Here is a 19,733-nt window from a genome sequence, read left to right on the forward strand (position 1 = left end):
AAGAGTATTTATAGCTGGAAAAAACTACAAGACGTGGTACCTGCATCGCGCCTTACATAATTATATCAGATAAAGCTAAGGTGTGGCCCCTGTTCCGCGCCTAATATAATTGTGTTAAAGGTAAGGCGCGGCCCCTGCCCTTTGTCATACTCCTAGGTGGCCTAAGGCGTGCCCCCAGGGCCACACTTTATACATGTGTATACTATGTCAGCATAAGACGTGTTTCAGGGGGCGCGCCTTACCCCACGTGGCACCAAATCAGCATAAAACGCGTTACAGGGACTGTGCCTTTCTTCAAAGGGTGTTAGATCGAAAAATATAATCTAAACGACGTCTAATCAAAAATATACTGTTCAACTGTGATATATTGAGAAAATCGCCCCCATGATGATCCTGGCAACCATGAAAAAGCCAAGCGACAAGAAGATGATCCACCGGATAAGGGCGGATCTAACCCCCTCTAAACGGTGTTCAATTGGAATAAACAGGTTTTTGGTTACATTGGTACTAAAAATGTATCATGGCTCGCTTGAGAGGCATTCAAAAATCTCTTTGCATCCGTAAATCTTGGTTTCTTTCTAATTTGGAATCAAATCTTGATCAAGAGGAACTTCTTTGGAGGCAAAATCTAGATTTGACTGGACTTCTAAAGGTAATCGTAACACCCGTTACTTTCACCAAAGAGCTATTTACCGACGACAAAAAAAACAAAATTTCCAAACTAAGCTATCTTCCGGGGATTGGTGTTCAGATATTGATATCCTGCGCGATGAGGCTGGTTCTTTTTTCAATCTCTCACTAATGATCATACTCCTGTTGGTAACTTGCCTCGCAAATGTGCCTTTCCACCTATTCCAGAGTCTCTCCTCTATCTTGTTATAGTTCCTTCTCCAGACGAGATTCATAGAGCCCTTATGAACATGGCTCCCCTGAAATCGCCGGGCTAGGACGGTTTACATGGTAAATTTTATCATAAACACTGGAAAGTTATGGGCCCAATTGTTTGTAAGTTCATCCAAGATATCTTCAAAGGGGGTGACATCGATCCTGACATCAATAAGACTATTCTTGTTCTTATTTCAAAGTCGAACCACCCTGAAACTTTTAAGAATTTTAGACCCATAAGTCTCTGCACTGTTCTATATAAGCTTTTCACCAAGGTGATAGTGGAGCGACTCAAACCTATCTTCCCGAAGCTGATTTAATGTAACTAAACAAGTTTTATTCGGGAAGATCAGTTGTCGACAATATTATCCTCATTCAAGAAATCGTGCATGCTATGAGATCTCGCCTTAATGGATGGATTGCCCTGTCACTTTCCTTCGCTGGTCGTATGACTCTGGGAAAATCTATGCTATTAGCCATTCCCACCTATTTATGCAACCCACTATCTTACCCATGGGTGTTTGCAAAGAGATCGAAACTATTATCGAAGGTTTCTTTGGAGCTCTAACCCTTCTACTCGGGAAGTCTATCTTGTCCATTGGGAGGCTTTATGTCAGCCCCTTAATCACGGCGTTTCGGGCTTCTGAAATATGTTTGATTTTAATATTGCTTTTGTTTACAAGCTTAGGTTTAAACTGATGACCGAACCTGACAACCTGTGCACTCGCCTTCTCTGCCAAATGTATAAAATCACTACTTATACTACTTCGGTCTACCGCAACAATTGTTTGCCTTTGTGGCGAGCTCTCGCCAATCATCAGGAATTCCGGGCAAACATAGCTTGGTCCGTTGGTAATGGCTCCCTCGTTCAGGTTCTTGAAGATGAGTGGATCCCCCTTCTTAGTCCTCTTCGCCAATGTCTTACTCATTGTCGAATCCATGCTAATATTTCCTTTAAAGATATTACGACTAAAGCAGACCATTGGAACTTCGATACTCTCCGATCTTTGTTTCCAAAATCTGTTCTCCAATGTATTAGAGGAATCCGTTGCCCCGATCCGAACGACAACAATGATATGTATATCTGGAAAAGCAATCCCAATCTAAAGTTTGATATCAAGTCGACATATAAAGTAGAAGAGCTGCTACTTGGGATACGCCCTCCATGATCTAGAATAAAATTTGGCATCTCCCTATACCTCAACGAATTCACTGCTTCCTATGGCTAACTCATCATGAGAAGCTTTTAACCAATGCTGAGCGTTCCAAATGGGGAATCTCTGATTCTGCTCATTGCCAAATATGCTCAAGGGACTACGAATCAAATCTCCATGCCCTTCGTGATTGCCCTCAGACTTCCGCTCTGTGGAAACAAATCATTCCTCAAACATGGAGTCATTTTTTCTCTTTGATATGAGTTGCTGGTTACAAAATAATATTTCCTGTAACTTGATTCACCCTATTTGGGAGTTGCCTTGGAATCTTATTTTTGCTTCTTTTATTTGGAAAATTTAGAAGCGTAAGCATAAGCTGGGCCATGTACTATAATGACAGTTCAAATACTCATAACACTTGCCCTTTGCTGCAGGAAAAGCCTAGCTATTGGAAAGCTCCTGAACTCGAATGGATTTGCCTCGAGGTGGATGGAGTAATATCTCAAGCTACTGGAGTTGGATCAATCGGTTCTCTTCTGAGATAATGTTGGCTATTGGATTCTCGGGTTTTACAAAGTTTTGGGTATCATCGATGTTCTACATACTGAACTTTCGGAAATCTATTTTGGCCTTCAAATTGCTTGGCAGTATGTGTTGATTTATGTTTTATAATATTTTGATATAACAAATTATGAGAAAATGTTTTGAACTTAATTGAAATTGTTCAAAATTTTCAAAAATAATTCAAAGTCCATTAAATTAGAATTTGAGCATAAATTATTTTTATGCGTACGTAGTACCGATACTGTTCATGTGGTAAGATATCAAAGGTAAGAGAAATATCGATACTCTCTAGGTAGTATCGATACTACCAGTTGTTTTTCAAATTGCTCAAATTCCAGAATGCAAAATAGGTATCGATGCTCAAAGGGGTTGTCGAAACGATTTTTTTTCTAAAATAACATTTAATTATTTATGAAGTAATTTAAAATCTCGCCTCGAATAATATAGTGTTTTCTTTTTAAATTAGATAAAACACTATTTAAGAAGTCGCCACCCATATTTGATTAAGGTGTGATTGGACACCTAAAATATTTTTTATTTTAATAAAATTTATTTTAAAAATTATTAAAATAACACAAAAAAGGTCTACATAGCAGAAAATGAGTTTGGTAGTCAGTTACGTGTATGGAAGGATTAACACTCCTACAACGCCCTAAATTGGTACCTTGTCCATTAATTATTTGTCTTTGCAATAAAATTTGCAAGTTCAAATTTTATTTAATTTAAGATCCCTTCAAATAAAATTCTTGAATTTTGGAATGAAATATCATAATATTTAATTATTTCCTATCGAAAGAAATTGATCTCTCATATTTTGAGACAATCAACTCCTACTTCAATCGAAACAAATAAATATTATAATTTCACCCTGATATTCAATGCAAGAAATGAAATTAATTTAATTTAAAATTACCAATCCTTTTAGAAAGAAGAAGAATATTTGATTTATTTAAAGAATTTGAGATTATTGGTTCTATTCTCACTCATGAGTCGATGATAAAAGAAGAAGAAGATGATGATGAAGAAGAAAAAACAAGAAGAATGAGGTAGACATTGCATTCAAATCTACCAATGAGAGTAATCAATACTCAAGTGAAGAGGCGGATGAAGATGATGTTGAAGAAGAAGAGATGGTCAGGTTCTTTAAAAGATTCAAGACAATCATGGCTTCTAAGGAAGTGAAACATGAATCAAGGAAAAAGAAAGGTCCCCCGGTGTGCTTCGAATGTCAAAGAATGAGGCATGTCAAGTACGATTGTCCCTCCTAAAGAAGAAGATCAAGTAAGAAGAAGGCATTTATGGCGGCTTGGAGTGATGAAGATGACTCCAATGATGAAGATGAAGTAGCCAATCTATGCTTCATGGCCATCAAAGAATATTCAATGGTAACTTCTAGCTCTAGTGAATCAAATTCTTATTCTTTTAATGAGTTACAAGTTGCCTATGATGAATTGTATTTGGAATTTGAGACTATGAATTCCAAATATAAGAAATTGATTTCAAAATTCAAAGTTGCAAATGATTTTCTCTTGAAAGCTAAATTGGATTTTGAAAAGCAAAATGAAACTTTGAAAATGATTTTGAGCTTTCAAAAACCAAAATTGAAGATTTGGAAAAAGAAAATCTTGAATTGAAAGTTAAGCTGGAATGTTTGACAAAAGAAAAAAAAGTCATTTCTAAAAACAATTCATCAATGTTAAAAATGACAAAATACTCACATTGTCATTTTCATGGTCACAAGGAACATACTTGTCCTTTAAAGAAAGGAAAATGCTTTAAAATTAAACAAGTATGAATTCTTAAGGGAACAATGGACATTGAAACTAACGTTCAAGGATCCAAAGCAATTTGGATACCAAAATCCAAATGAATGTCTCTTGTAGGTGTGGGAGATATGGTGATGAAACTGAAGATATTCAAATGCTCTAGCCATACTTAAAAGGAATGTGTAATCTCTAAGCTTATTTTGATTATTTTGCATAATTGGTTGCTCATTTAGTTTAAGCATGCATGAGTTTTGATTTTAAATAATTTTACGTTTTCTATCTCATGTATGTTAAAAAGTGTTGTGATGAACATTTTCTAAAGTTTTAATGATTTTTCATAAGTGTTTGTTCATCATAATGAATTTTGGCCAAAATTGGTTTTAATGTTTTGTTTTTACAAATTTTAATTTTTGACCTTAATTTAAATTTTTATGCATGTGATTTATTGCAAATGATCTCTCTAACAATTAATATCAATTTTTCAAATGCATAACATTTTTTGATAGCTTTATGCACATGCACTTAAATACAACAATTGGTATTGCATAAAGTATATTAAACTTGGATATATTGAATTTCTTGTGCTACTAACATGTTTGTCCATCTTTGTTTAAATTTAATATCTTTTAAGTGTCAAGCTTTTAAAGTCAATTTTTGTTTGAAATTCTTTTATTGAGGGGAGCTTTGATTTTTCAAATGATTTCATGCTAAAATTTACCACTTACACTCAATTTTTATTTTTGAACAATTAAATTTGAATTATTTTTATATAATAAAAAGAGGGAGAAGTATGAGTTTGGAAAAATCAATTTTAAGAATGAAAAAAGGGGACTTTAATATTTTCCAAATATTATTCTTTTTCATTAAATATTTTATTAAGGGGAGTTTTGTCAAAACAAATTTTCAAATGTTTTTTTATATAAAAAATGGGAGATCGTTGAACTATGTTTTATAATATTTTGATACAACAAATTATGGCAAAATATTTTTGGACTTGATTGAATTTGTTTAAAGTTTTCAAAAATAATTCAAAGTCCATTAAACTAAAATTTGAGTACAAATTGTTTTTATGGGTATGTAGTACCAATACTGTTCTTACAGTATCGATATTACATGAATATTACCGATATTGTTCATGTGGTACCGATACCAAAGGTAAGAGAAGTATTGATACTCTCTAGGTAGTATCGATACTACTAGTTGTTTTCCAAATTGCTCAAATTTCACAATGCAAAATAGGTACGGATACTCAAAGGGGTACCGATATTACTTTACATTGTGATATCGATACCATGAAGCATAGTATCAATATTGGTCAAACCCAACGGTCTTTAACGACTAGTTTATTTAAATATTACAAAGGTAGTACCGATACTCATTAAAGGAGTACCGATACACTCTGTCCTGTGCAATTTTATTTTGCAGAAAATTATTCCCCAACGGCTCCAAAACATCCCAACAACTATAAACAACCACAAACTCATTCCAACATATAAAAACAAGTTGAGGACTCTTGAAGAAGGTTACACAACACCTATCCAAACAATTCACATCAAGAGAAGAACTTTTCACTCTTTTTATTTCCTTTTCTCTTGTACATATTTGTGTTTTGAGCTCATTGCAAATCTTTTATTTGTTTTCTTGTGAGCTTAAATCTTGTAAACATATTTTCTTTGAGAGGTTTTTCTTGTTTACATCTTATTCCTTTTGTAAAAGTGATTGATTCTAGCTTAGCCTTTGAAAAGCTAGGGAGTTGTAAATGTTATATCTTTATCCTGAAAAAAGAAAGAACAAATTAGTGAATTTGTTAGAAAATCTTTAGCAAGGAGATAATTTAATAGATGTAGACTTGGTTGAGAAGTCGAACCACTATAAATCATTGTGCAAATTATTTCATCTTTATACTCCTTACTCCCTAATCTAAAAAAAATCAATTCACCTCCTGTTGGCAAATCATTCGGCTGATCATTTGAGCTTCATCAGAATCCTAACAATGGTTTTAAAATTCAAGTTCAACCGGATAGTCAACAAGCAGTTCGTACGGTGAATAATATGGATGCTAATAACTCTCCTTTTTCCTTGGTTCGCGCTTAGCAAGAATCCGAGACACGGCGTGGATGACAGAGGTCGTTTGGACGCCTCGTGAAGGAAATCGTCCTGCAATGCTGCTGCAACATTGATCAGGACGGTATGGGTCCCAACATTAAGGCTTCTGTTTTTAAGCTGGTACTCTTTTAGTTAAAAAAAAAGGTGTATTCAACGCATCATGTGATTCAAACAAAATTAGTTAAGACTCTTTTGTGACATGGATCTATAGGCTTGTATCCATAGTATTCTCATCCCTCTTGACTTTTGAGATTATAAAAGCCCATTTTGTCAAAGAAGACAGTCTCGCACATGGTGGCTTTGAAGGGGCCTGCCTCTTAGGTAAAACAACAAAACACCAAACAGGGTACGACATCTATCATCCACATGCAAATAGACTATAACTAAAGCATGAAAAAAACTTTACTCGCCCACTCACTATTTCCAAGATAAGAATACACAATTTGCTCTTATCCACAGACAAAAAACATGCTACTCCATCAGTTTCACAAGAAACAGAGAGGTTCTAGCATGAACTAAATATATGAGATCCTGCAATAACAAAAAGTGTGCATAAATGGATTGATTGCTTAGACACGAGCAGTGCCTTCAGTGAACTTTGGATCCTCGCGTCTATATCGGCCATTAGGTTTGATTCCAAAACCTTTTGGATCGGCAAAGACATTTTTGAGAAGTTGGCTCCTAGCAGGAATGAGGCTTTCATCTGTTAACTCAACAGCATCCTCTACCACTTCATCTATCTTCTTATCTATGGCCTTTAACTCTGCTTCACTGGACAGACTGTTCTCAATGAGGTACTTCTTCAGGGCTTTGATGGGATCTCTTGCAGCATAGTAATCTTTCTCAGCTACCAAAGAAGTAGCAAGACATTGAAAAATTTCATTTCTAAAAAACACCCTAATTAAGAACAGAATCATGTACAATATTGCTCAGGATCAGTAATTGACTTCGAAACTCATTACCTTCATCCCTAATCTCTAAGAACACAATCATTTATCTTTCAATCGGTATGCTTAAACTGTGACATAACGAACCGATCTTTATGGAACATAGAGAGCATAGAAAACAAAGTATTCAAGACAATATTATAGGATCAGTACAACAGACATGCATGCAGATTGTTCTTGTTTTACCATTCAAAGTTGCAATGTAATAATGGCACGAAGCTATAAAACAATCGAATGGTTATCAGGTCTCGAAGCTCATCAGGGTCGGCCAATAAATGTCCTCTAAACCTATAAGTCTCGCATTCCACCAATGTCGGACCTTCACCTCGCCTAGCCCGACCGATTGCCTCCTTAGCAACTTCTCTGACCTTCAAAACATCCATTCCATCAACATGGATGCCAGACATCCCAAAGGCAGGTCCTTTCTTATAAATATGAGGATCATAAGTAGCCCTCAAATGGGACATCCCAATAGCCCACAAATTATTCTCAACAACAAACACAATGAACAATTTCTACAACGCCGCCATATTCAAGCACTCAAAGAACTGTCCATTATTGCAAGTCCCATTCCCAAAAAATGCCAAGGTAACATGATCGCAGTCGACTTCTTTTAAAACCTCCCTCTTGTATTTGGAGGTAAAAGTCGCTCTCGTGGCAATGGGAATCCCTTCACCGATAAAAGCAACCCATCAACCAGATTGTGTTCAAGGGAAAACATATGCATCGACCCACCTTGGTCGCGGCAGTAGCCGGTGGTCTTACCGAAGAGCTCACTCATGACGGCACGTAACGGAACTCCTTTGCTCAATGCGTGCACGTGATCACGGTATGTGCTCACCACAGAATCCTGCTACTTCAAGAGCTTAATAAAACCTCTGGAAACAGCTTCTTGGCCGTTGTAAAGATGAACAAAGGCAAACATTTTGCCTCTGTAATACATCTGAGCACACATATCCTCAAATGCTCTTCCTAATACCATATCCTCGTATAATTCCAAACCTTCCTCTTTCGTTATCGGCTGAAAATAAAAAGAGAAGCAAAATTGAACACAAATAGATTTGTTAGGGAACCATTTATGAACCATGACTTAATTTGACTATGACAGAAATGGGATTTTACCAGACTGGTGGAGGATTTGGATTTCTTCTGCTTAACATAATCGGAGATGGCGATGACAGTCTCTGATCAACGGATGAGTTTGAATTTGGAAGACGAAGTGTGGCGGAGTTTGCGGGTAGATTCGAGGAATTGGGAAGTGGGCTTGGCGAAAGCGAGGGGTTTGTCGTGAGGTGAAGTGGAGAAAGGTTGGGTACTGAACTTGGTTGCAGAAAAAGCGGTAGACACTTTTGTTCTGATACACAAAGAGCTCGGAGAAGAAGAGAAAATGGGGAGGTGAGGGAAATAAATGAAGTTAAACTGCAAGCAAGACAGTTAAATTTGTGATTATTTTTGGGTCGGAATAGGGATTAAATGGGACGAGATAGATTGAGAGGTATTCGAGATCGATTGATTAAGTCTCGATAAATACTCGGATCGAATGAACTCGATCAAGCTCGAGCTCGATACGTTCTTAATGAGTCGAAACAAGTTACTTGATATTCGACTCGAAAATCTTGTGAGTAGCTCGAAAATATAATATATTAAGATTTTATTTTTTAAAAAATAAATTATTAATAATATTAATATTTATGTATTGATTTTTTTTAAAAATACAGTAGATTTTCATGTATTTAAGGTTTAGGTTCGAGTTTGAAGTTTCAATCGAGTTAAGTTTAAGAGAAAAAAATTTGATGTGAATAAATGGTTTTGAAAATAATTTGGGAGTCGCCATCGGCCTTTTGGGTCAGGTAGGTCGAATACCTAAAATTATTTTTTAAAAGAGTTTTAAGAATACATCAATTAAAAAATGAACTGATCTGCGTTTATAACCAAAAATTCGTTCTTTTTAATAATAAGAAGGGATTCGTGGTCGGTTACGTTTAGGAAGGATTAGCACCCCTACAACGCCCAAAATTGGTATTTTTAATTATAAATTGTCTCTATTATTAAAATTTAAAAAATTCAAAATATATTTAATTTATAATCATATTATTTTAAAATATATTTATTTATTTAAAATATCAGAAAAGGACTTCTAGGTGCCTTAAGACAGCTCTTTTATTAATATTAAAAAAAATAAATATTAAAATGTAATAATTTTTCATAAAAGTGATTTAAATAAAACTAAATTATAATTTTTAATTTAAACAATATATATATATATATATATATATATATTACATGACTAAGATAATAATTAAAGTAATAATTTAAACATATTGAAATTAAAAGGATAATAATAAAATAATTGCAATCTAATAATAAATAAATAAATAAAATTAAAACTATAATATAAACACACTTAACGTTATATTAATAATAAAATACCATCTATAAATATAAGAAAAGCAATCTTTGTAAATGAATAGAATAAATACTAAAAGAAATTTATGTTTTAATAAATAGTTATATAAAAAGTCAAATATTAATGTATATTATGATTAAAATGGATGAAATGGAAAGTAAATTTAAGATACCAATTATAAATAAATGCAAAGAAAATAAAGTAAGAAAAAAATAAAGTCAAAGATACAAACATCAAGATTACAAATAATTAAGGAAATGAAACATTAAAGGTGAATTAATCTGTTATGAATAGTTAATTGACAACAAATTTGGGAAAGTATTAAAACAAAGATAATTTAAATTAAAACAATTAATCATATTCATATAAAATTCATAGTCAACGTTGAGAATTTATAAAAATTAGTGATTAATTTATAAAATGTCAAAATTAAGGGACATTATTCGAAATACCATAAAGCCTAAATATTATCAGTATAATTTAACCTATATAATTATATGAGACTAAAATTAAATTTGTTTAAAATTAAAAGGATTAATCATGGTATTTTACCTTAAGCATGTAAATATACAGATAATGATTAAAATAGAATAAAATAAAATTCGAAGATAATATTAATATGTTCATAAATTGATTTCAGTGGCAAAAATGAAAGTTTATAAACTTCAGATGACTATGCGTTTATTTTAACTATTTTGAAATTACACCCAGACCCCTCATCAAAACGACGCCGTTTTGATGAGGGTATAAATACCCTAAAAATCGGCTCCCTTGAGCCATTTCTTTCATTTTTCCATTTCAGCTTCTCTCTCTAGGAGAGAGAAGCTCTGCCTTCTCTCTAAAACAGAGAGGGGACCATCGGTCGGCAGCCGTGCTCCGGTACCGTCGACCACCGCCGCCGGCCACCGCCGCCTTTGGCCGAAAACACAAAATTTCCCCAAATATAGATCCGAGTGATCTCAACCCAAATCTGACCCTCGTTTATCCTAAAAAGCTATGTATTTTCGCAAATCTAAAGAAATACCTTTGGTATTTCGATTTTAACGGTGGCTGATATGGGTGCGTGGGAACGCCGGTGATGGCGTGGCTTCCTCGGTAAGTATCTCTCTATTTTTTATTTTGATATTTGATGGATTTTGGTGGCTGTTTGGCTTTCTGGCTTCCTTGTTCTCCTCTCCGTTTTTTTTTTCTTTCTTTGCTCTGTGTCTTGGTTGCTCCCCTCTCTTTATCTTGCAGGTGATGGTTGTTTTATAGCCTCGTCGGAGCTTGTCTCGGACCGGTCCCAAGAGTGGATTTCGGTGAGTCACCGAACTGTGTGGTGACTCACCCTGGGCATCGACGTGTGGGGGGCAGCTGGCTTCTGGAATCCTCAATGGTGTCATGGTAACGGCTGGACACGGCAATGGCAGAGGTGGCACCGCGTGGTAGCTGAAGAGTCGGCTGGAAACGTGGCTGTTCTGGAGGCAGCGGCGGCTGTAGTCCATAGGGTTATCATAACCCTAGGGTTTTTGTTGGAGAACTTTGGACCCTTGGATCTGCCTTGATCTGACGGTGGAAAATCAAGGCGGCTGGAGAAGAAGATGGAACCCTAATCTGTTTAGGGTTTCCAAACTTGGGCTAGTTCGGGTTGGGCTTCTCTGATTTGGGCCTATAATAAATAAAATTAATTATTTATTTCATAATAATAATAATATAATATAATAATAATAATAAACAAATTAATAATAATAAATAAAACAAATGAAAAAAAAAACCAAAAAAAAACTAGTGTCTTCAGCTGCCCCTCTTTGTTCATTCTTGTGTTAACGAGAATAGGGCAAAGACAAAAAGACAATAAGTTTTTTTTTTCATTTGACTTCACTTGATTATGATGGAAATGTTGAACAAGTTCTTCTTCTTTGGGATTAATTCTTCTCATTATGAATTTTTCCACTGGGGATGACAATTTATCTCCTTCTATAATGCAATCTAGCAAAGAGTTGAAAAAATTCTTCTTTTTCAGATGAGTTCTTCTCATTATGAACACTTCTGGCAATGTTGATGATGATCTATCTCCCTCTGTGATAGAATTATGCAAAAGATTGAACAAGTTCTTCTCATTATGAACTTCTTCTTTCTTCTTCAGATGAGTTCTTCTCATTATGAACTCTCTCTAACAAGTTGATCCATCGAGTGATGAATTCGAGCGAAAAGTTGAACAAGTTCTTCTCATTATGAACTTCTTCACTTTCTTCAAATGAGTTCTTCTCATTATGAACTCGACCTAACAATGCTGATTCATCGAATGATGAATTCAAGCGAAAAGTTGAACAAGTTCTTCTCATTATGAACTTCTTCTTCTTTCTTCAGATGAGTTCTTCTCATTATGAACTCTTCCGGAAATGTTGATCCATCGAATGATGAATTCAAGTGAAAATTTGAACAAGTTCTTCTCATTATGAACTTCTTCTTTCTTCTTCAGATGAGTTCTTCTCATTATGAACTCTCTCTAACAAGTTGATCCATCGAGTGATGAATTTGAGCGAAAAGTTGAACAAGTTCTTCTCATTATGAACTTCTTCACTTTCTTCAAATGAGTTCTTCTCATTATGAACTCGACCTAACAATGCTGATCCATCGAATGATGAATTCAAGCGAAAATTTGAACAAGTTCTTCTCATTATGAACTTCTTCTTCTTTCTTCAAATGAATTCTTCTCATTATGAACTCTTCCGGAAATGTTGATCCATTGAATGATGGATTTGAATCTTTGCTAAAATCTTTGAAAATTCCTGTCAAATATTCAACATGGATAAAATGAATGAAAATGTTCCTATTTTGAAAATGTCTAAATATGATGCATGAATGGTGATGCAATCTTCATTTGACTTCAAAGTGGTGAACTCGGTCTTCCTCCACTTCATCATTTATTTCCAGGGTTACCCTTGGATATCAGTGTAGCAACTTATGCTATCAAGCTTGCATTTCTGAAGAACCATCTGATCAACTTGTATCTTGGTGTCTTCTTTGCTTCATTTAAGTCTCAAAAGAAATGTTTCATTTGTGGAACTCTTGCTATAGTCAGAATTATGACCTTGATGCCCCATTTTGTCTTGGATAAAATCAGCTTTCTTTGTCGGGACTTATGTAGAAATCCAATAAAGCTTTCATATTTGAAAAGAGAATTTATCATCTTTAAAAAGAGAATCTATCATCTTTGAAGAGAGAATCTATCATCTTTAAAGAGTGTAGATGTAGATATGCCAAACTCAGCAGAGATTAAATAGGAGAACAATGTCTGTTCTGATTTGACTCTTGAAACATATCACAAGGAGGATTTATCCTAATTCCTTTCATGTCTCCATATCTAATTGGATATCGAACAAAGTAACTTGGACCATATCATGTCGAGATGCTTAACAACAACCTGTCGTTCATCCTTAGTTGGCTCCACTAGTTTCTTGTTGTTAAAATTTCAGTTTCCCTTCTGTGGAAAGAAATCTTCATCATATCTCGCTTCTAACCTTGGTTGGAGAAGACAGACTTCATCTTGGATCAATAAATGGAAATACCATATGGTTACAACATTGGTTCAGCATCATAATCACTGGTTTGTAAAACGTTTGACAACACATTCATCCTGTTGTAGCTTCTACTCAGATGTTCGTAAAACATTTGAAAACATTCATCCTTTCCTGTGGCTTCTGCCCGGATTTCTGGTCAATGATGCTTTTGTATGATGTCACAAGACCACTTGAGAACAAAACTCAGTGGGAATACAAATGAGATATTGGTATGGCCAAAAAGTTGCTCAAATCCACAAGATATGCTCGTATCGAATTGAATAAGAGATACCAACTGATCTTGATATCATCTCGGGCAAGGGCAAGTGTGATACTGATCATGTTTTCTTCTGTAATGAGCATTGTAGAAAGTAGAAACACTTCAGCTATAGGATCCATGTACGGAAGGGAGTTCATGGAATTCTTGCTGTTGGGGATGAAATGCACATGATAAAACCAAAATAGATGAAAACTCAGTTCACCCTGGCTGGCAATGATAACACCAGTAATAACGGGAATAACAGTAATATAAGTGAGTCGAGTCTCCCTTTTTCAATGTCATCAAGTAAGCAAAAATTGATGTGAAAAACAGCTTCATAACCTCAACAGTATGATTGAAACTAACTGTCAGGAATCTCAAAAAGCTATTTTCAATCATCACCAACACACATAATGCAAAATTCAAAGCTGAGATCTTGAGGAACTGAACCCTGGATCAAATAGTCTGCTTGGGGACCATCTTTATTCATGCAACCATGATGTATCTTAACAAAGAACACACTGTCATGTGATACATGGTTTAAGAAGATTGGGTATTTGAAACCATACTTGCTGAGTAGATATTTGTTCAACAACAGGACCCTAATGCAACTGCTTGATGAACGAAGCAATTATGTGTAGTTAGCTCGACTGCCACTGTTTTACCATTTTCATTCTTTATACATTTCTGTCTCATTGGAAATTATTTGCTCAAGTCAATGATCTTTAACACATGATGGTGTGGGCCTTCGGCATGCCCCAGTATTTTACTGATATAAACGTTCAAAATACATCAACATTTCTGATTCTAATTGAAAAGGGCTTTCAGCATGCCCCATCATTGGCTTCTTGTTAATCTGAGCCTTTAAAATGTCCCACATGGATCTGTCTGAAGAAACCTTTAAAATGCCCCAACATTTGCTGATACAGATGTTAAAAACTGCATTCAACATTACTTCTTGCTGAGATGAGCCTCCAAGAATGCCCAAATATTCATATTGTTGTGAGCCTTCAAAAATACCCCAATATTCTATCTCTGGTTAAAATGGGCTTTCAAGATGCCCCAACATTTTGCTTCTGGTTCACTCTCAACGTCTGTTTAACTTGAATATCATGATCCCCACTAGGTCCAATTTTGACAATGCACTGTGGTGGGTATTTGCGGCTTTATTCGTGCCCTAAATCTGTTTATCTTGAATACTCTCATTCTGGTGTCACTAAACAGCCGTGTTGTCAAGTAGCTGGAGGAATTCTCTTCATATTGTCACAAAGTTATGAAGTGCTCAATCATTCTGACAGAAATGTCTCAGATATGTGTCTCTTCTGAGTGAGGTGATCATTTACAGTGGTACAGGTTCTTGAAAAGTCCGCACCCATGCAACATGTTGATTCTGATAACTACTCATCTGATTATGAAGCAATCTTTCAGGATGATTTCACAGATATTGATAGTTCTTCTGATATCGAGGAAATCCTGAATTCTGATTCTGATGAGGAGAATAAACTGTTATACTTGACGAAAATGGGATTCTCAGAGGCTGAAACTTCAATAGCCCTGGAGAAATGTGGTCCAGATTCATCAATTGCAAAATTGATAGATTTTATATGTGCTGCTCAAATGACTAAGGATGATGACGCACTTCTTCCGGTAAAAGATGGGAAGCCATTATGTGATGATCCCAATAACAAGAAAAGGCGAAACTTGTGCTATGATTTTTGGGAAAGGAATAAGCAAAAGAAGCTTGAAAGAAGCTTCTTAATGAAGACGATCATGCAGTTCATCTTTTAATTCCAATGATTGGTTCTGTATTTCCTACCAAACCAGATCAGATAACTCAAAGAACACTTCCAGAAGATGCTATTGAGTCTCCTTATTTCTACTATGAGCAAATTCATCTTCCAAATTCAATGATTGGTTCTGCCAAACCAGATCAGATAACTCAAAGAACACTTCCAGAAGATGCTATTGGCAAATTCATCTTCTAAATTCAATGATTAGTTCTGCCAAACCAGATCAGATAACTCAAAGAACATTTCCAGAAGATGCTATGAGCACATTCATCTTCCAAATTCAATGATTGGTTCTGTCCAACCAGATCAGATAACTCAAAGAACACTTCCAGAAGATGCTATTGGCAAATTCATCTTCTAAATTCAATGATTGGTTCTGTCCAACCAGATCAGATAACTCAAAGAACACTTCCAGAAGATGCTATTGGCAAATTCATCTTCTAAATTAAATGATTGGTTCTGTCCAACCAGATCAGATAACTCAAAGAACACTTCCAAAAGATGCTATGAGCACATTCATCTTCCAAATTCAATGATTGGTTCTGTCCAACCAGATCAGATAACTCAAAGAACACTTCCAGAATATGCTATGGAGCATATTACATTTGTTCCAGTTAATGTTTGGACTAGGATATCACAGTGCTTATTCGATGTAGAGCCAGAATTTGTAGATTCGAAGCATTTCCATGCTACTACACTGAAAAGGGCTATATTCATAATTCTGCCAATTAAGAACATATTTTCTCTTATTCTGCTTCTCCATGTGCTGATGCTTTTCCATTGACAAAGAAATGGTGGCTTTCATGGGATCCAAGAACAAAGTTGAACTGTTTATAAACATGTACAGGAAGTGCCAAATTGACAGAAATGATCTGTAAGGGTCTTGAAGCTTATGACCATGAGCCACCTTCGAGTGTCCAGAAGTATGTTCTTGATGAGTGCTAAAAATGGAATCTAGTATGGGTTGGAAGGAATAAAGTTGCTCCACTTGAACCTGATGAGGTGGAAATGCTTCTAGGTTTCCTTATCAACCATACACAAGAATCTGTATAGAGACATGTTTCCCAGTGATATCAATGTCTTGTTTCTTTTTGCTGGAATCAGTGCTGCAAAGATCGTCTTCTACTGTCTTAGTATATATTTGAAAACAGATGTGCAAGAACTGAATAATGATCGGTTGGAGCAATTGATGAGTAGATTTGGAGGATTCAACCTTGTTGTCAGTGGCATCCAGTGTAACAACCTTACTGGAAGAAATAAACATCATCAAGATGAACTGAAGATTTTTGTTGGTGCATTTTCTTGCAATGATTGCTACAACGACTGTCTCTCTGCTGCTCCAAATATGCAATGCAATATCTCACTCTTCCCGAACCATGGAAAGGTCTATAAGTGTAGAATTTTCCAATGTCTTATTCTGTGCCATAAGTTCTCAATTTCAAGTTCAGCAATTTTCTGAAGGACCTAATGGATATAATCCTGGCAAATGATCAGCATGGAAAAAGCAGCAATGATGTATCAAGACTTGAGCCAGCATCACAGTATAACCAGAGTGCAGGTAATGACTTGTTCATTCCCATAATACATCTTACTGGGACTTATATCTCTGTGATGTAATCTTCTAGAGAACATGGATTGATGGCTGAGGAAAATAATCTATCTGGTGATGCTTATTGCCCTCAGCATGAGATAAGTGATAATCTTTCTTGATAGATTGCTAATAATGTCACAGGAGAGCGTTACAAGTTCCATTCTCCAGATTTTCTGACTTCTTGTACCACTTGTCTTCAAAAATGTGAAGTGTTTCATCATTCTGGCCTCGTTTATTATTATTTTTCTACAATTGAAGTAGAATGGGCATCAACTTGCTTCAAAGACCTTCCTCATTTGAGACTGTCCTGTTTGAAAATGTTTTTTTCTCCTTTCTTTATTGAAGAATGAAAGAATTTTGTAGAATGTTGCATATCATAGGTTCACAATAAAATCAAATCATAAACAATGAGTTTAATAAATATCAAATAAATTAACTACACTTTTAAATCATTCAAAAATCATAGTCCTATGGCAAGTGTCAAAATTATTGACTGATTTGAGGTGTAGGTTGATTCTGGTATAGTAAGGTCTCTCAGGTTTTCAGGTTAGTCCAGCATATATGTCTCTTTGGGCTTCCATTAACTTGAAGAAATGGTTGTTATGCTCATCTTGTAGAGATACTTCTTGATTCCAGAATCTCAAGAACGTCTTTGGGATGTGTGGTGCTTCATTTAAGAGCTTAAGATCATCTCTTATGTCGTTTGTTGCACCATTCAATATTCGAGCCGCCTTTTCAGGTTTTCAACTCGAATCCTCCTTTGGTTCTAAGATGTTATTTAAAAATTTATATCTTGAACCTCTTTTATCATTTTTCATATCATGTATTAAAGATTTTAAAAACCAATTTTGCAAATAAAAATCATCTTGAGAGGCGGAATGAATTCTGAAGATATATCTTTTACTTAGAAATCCATGTATGATTAAAATGGACTTTTCAGATACATAACGTAGGCCATGGCTTATGGTTACGAAAGAAAGGGATAAAAAGGCCCAAATAAGAGTTTAAGGGTAATCAAACCAAGGATCAATTCATTCTGATGCCATCAATCTTGTTTTGTTTGACTTGGATCTGCCTTGCTGGGGAATTTTCCATCAACTGGATCCCTCTAGACTGCCAAATTTTGGATTCATTTCCATTTTCTCATATCTCCAGCATTTCTTACTCTTCTTGTTTGTACTTGATCAACCTTGTAACTTGAGGCTCAATAAGTCACCCATCTTGATTCAATTTTCCTTTTTTTTTTCTTTCTTTGTTGGATGAGTATAATACTTCAATTGCTTTGAGCACCTCCTTTTCCTTTTGCATTTTGGAGGTTTTCCATTATTCTTGATTGGATTGATCTTCAAGCACTCTGTATTTGACATACTTTGTAGTTCAAAACTTTCATGACTTCATGGAAACTTGTCTTCGTAATAAAACTGTATTGACAATCTTTATTCTTATGAGCCAATATCCTTTACCTTGCCCCCCCAATGTAGAGGGTGATCCTTGATTAGGGTTGAATTAGAAGAAACATTATTCAGGCTCAAATGGGGACAACAAAGGATATATATATATATATATATATTAAAGGATAAATGAAACAATGTCGTTCATCATCTCATACACAGAAACCTTTGTAAAAAGAGGTATCCACAGGGGGATGAATATTCAGATTAACTTTATTTACATGAAAAAAATGTAATTAATGCATGATATATTATTTCAATCAATCACTTTCCCCTTCTTCTTTAAGTATGCCCCAATCACTCAAAATCATCTTCAATAAGTTGGTCCATGATGTTTCATCTCGTCTCTTCTTACAGTAAGATTCACAGATAATTGAAAGTTTGGTTCTTTTGAGATTTTTTTTGCTTGGATGGTTTTGTATTTGGAAGGATAAATGTGTGACTTATAAAGTCATGTATATGGTGGAAGGTAGTATCATCAATCAATCGACTCTAACCGAGAAGGTAAACATCTAGAGTTTGTGTCTCAAAAACAGGTAGAGATATTTCTTCAGAGTCTCAGATAAATGTAGTGTCAGGATTTGGTTTTGGTAAAGGTCGAGTATTGGTGTTGGATGGGATATGGAAGATATAATATCACTTGCCAATAGATCTATAACTCTTGCAAATTTAAAAGAATATTTAATCTATTCGATACTCAATAATCTCAAGATTAAAACTTGATTCTTTGCTCATAACCATAAAAGCAACACAATTTATTTTTTTCACAAAAGGCGGAGAAAGAAAAAAAACAAGTTCAAACAAGATGCTGAAAATAGAAAAGTACTATAGTGGTAGTTAACACTTCCACTTATTTATTTATCATGACTCATCACTCCTATATTGTTGGGTATGTACTTGGCCCAGGATTTTTATCCTTATTTGCTCCCCATTTCTTGATCATTTCTTGTGTCAAGACTCCCTTATCGACGAGCGTCTCTATTTCCTTTAACAGTGACCAACAATTCCCTGTTGAATGTCCAGATACTCCCAAGTGAAAATTACAGAAGCTATTTTGATCATAGCAATGAGCATAAGGCCTTGGTGACACCTTCACCAATCTTGGTGTAATGTATTGACCTTTAACCAAATGAGGGTACAGGTCTGAGATAGATTCTTGAAATACCTTTAGAGTTTTCTTGCTCGCGAGGCTATCACTTTCTTTGATCGTTCTGAATGAATGAATGCTCTCATGTTATTGAGGGGGTTCTGAATGCTCATTTCAATGCTCA

The 19,733-nt window shown here is 35.1% G+C and overlaps 1 pseudogene; it reads right to left on the reverse strand.

Annotated features, from left to right (window-relative positions):
- Window positions 1–6,963: 6,963 nt before the first annotated feature.
- On the reverse strand, window positions 6,964–11,313 carry LOC120135405 (annotated as a pseudogene).
- Window positions 11,314–19,733: the final 8,420 nt, after the last annotated feature.

The sequence above is a fragment of the Hibiscus syriacus genome, unplaced genomic scaffold (genome assembly GCF_006381635.1).
Source record: "Hibiscus syriacus cultivar Baekdansim isolate YM2019G1 unplaced genomic scaffold, ASM638163v2 tig00110607_pilon, whole genome shotgun sequence".
In the NCBI taxonomy this organism is placed as follows: domain Eukaryota; kingdom Viridiplantae; phylum Streptophyta; class Magnoliopsida; order Malvales; family Malvaceae; genus Hibiscus; species Hibiscus syriacus.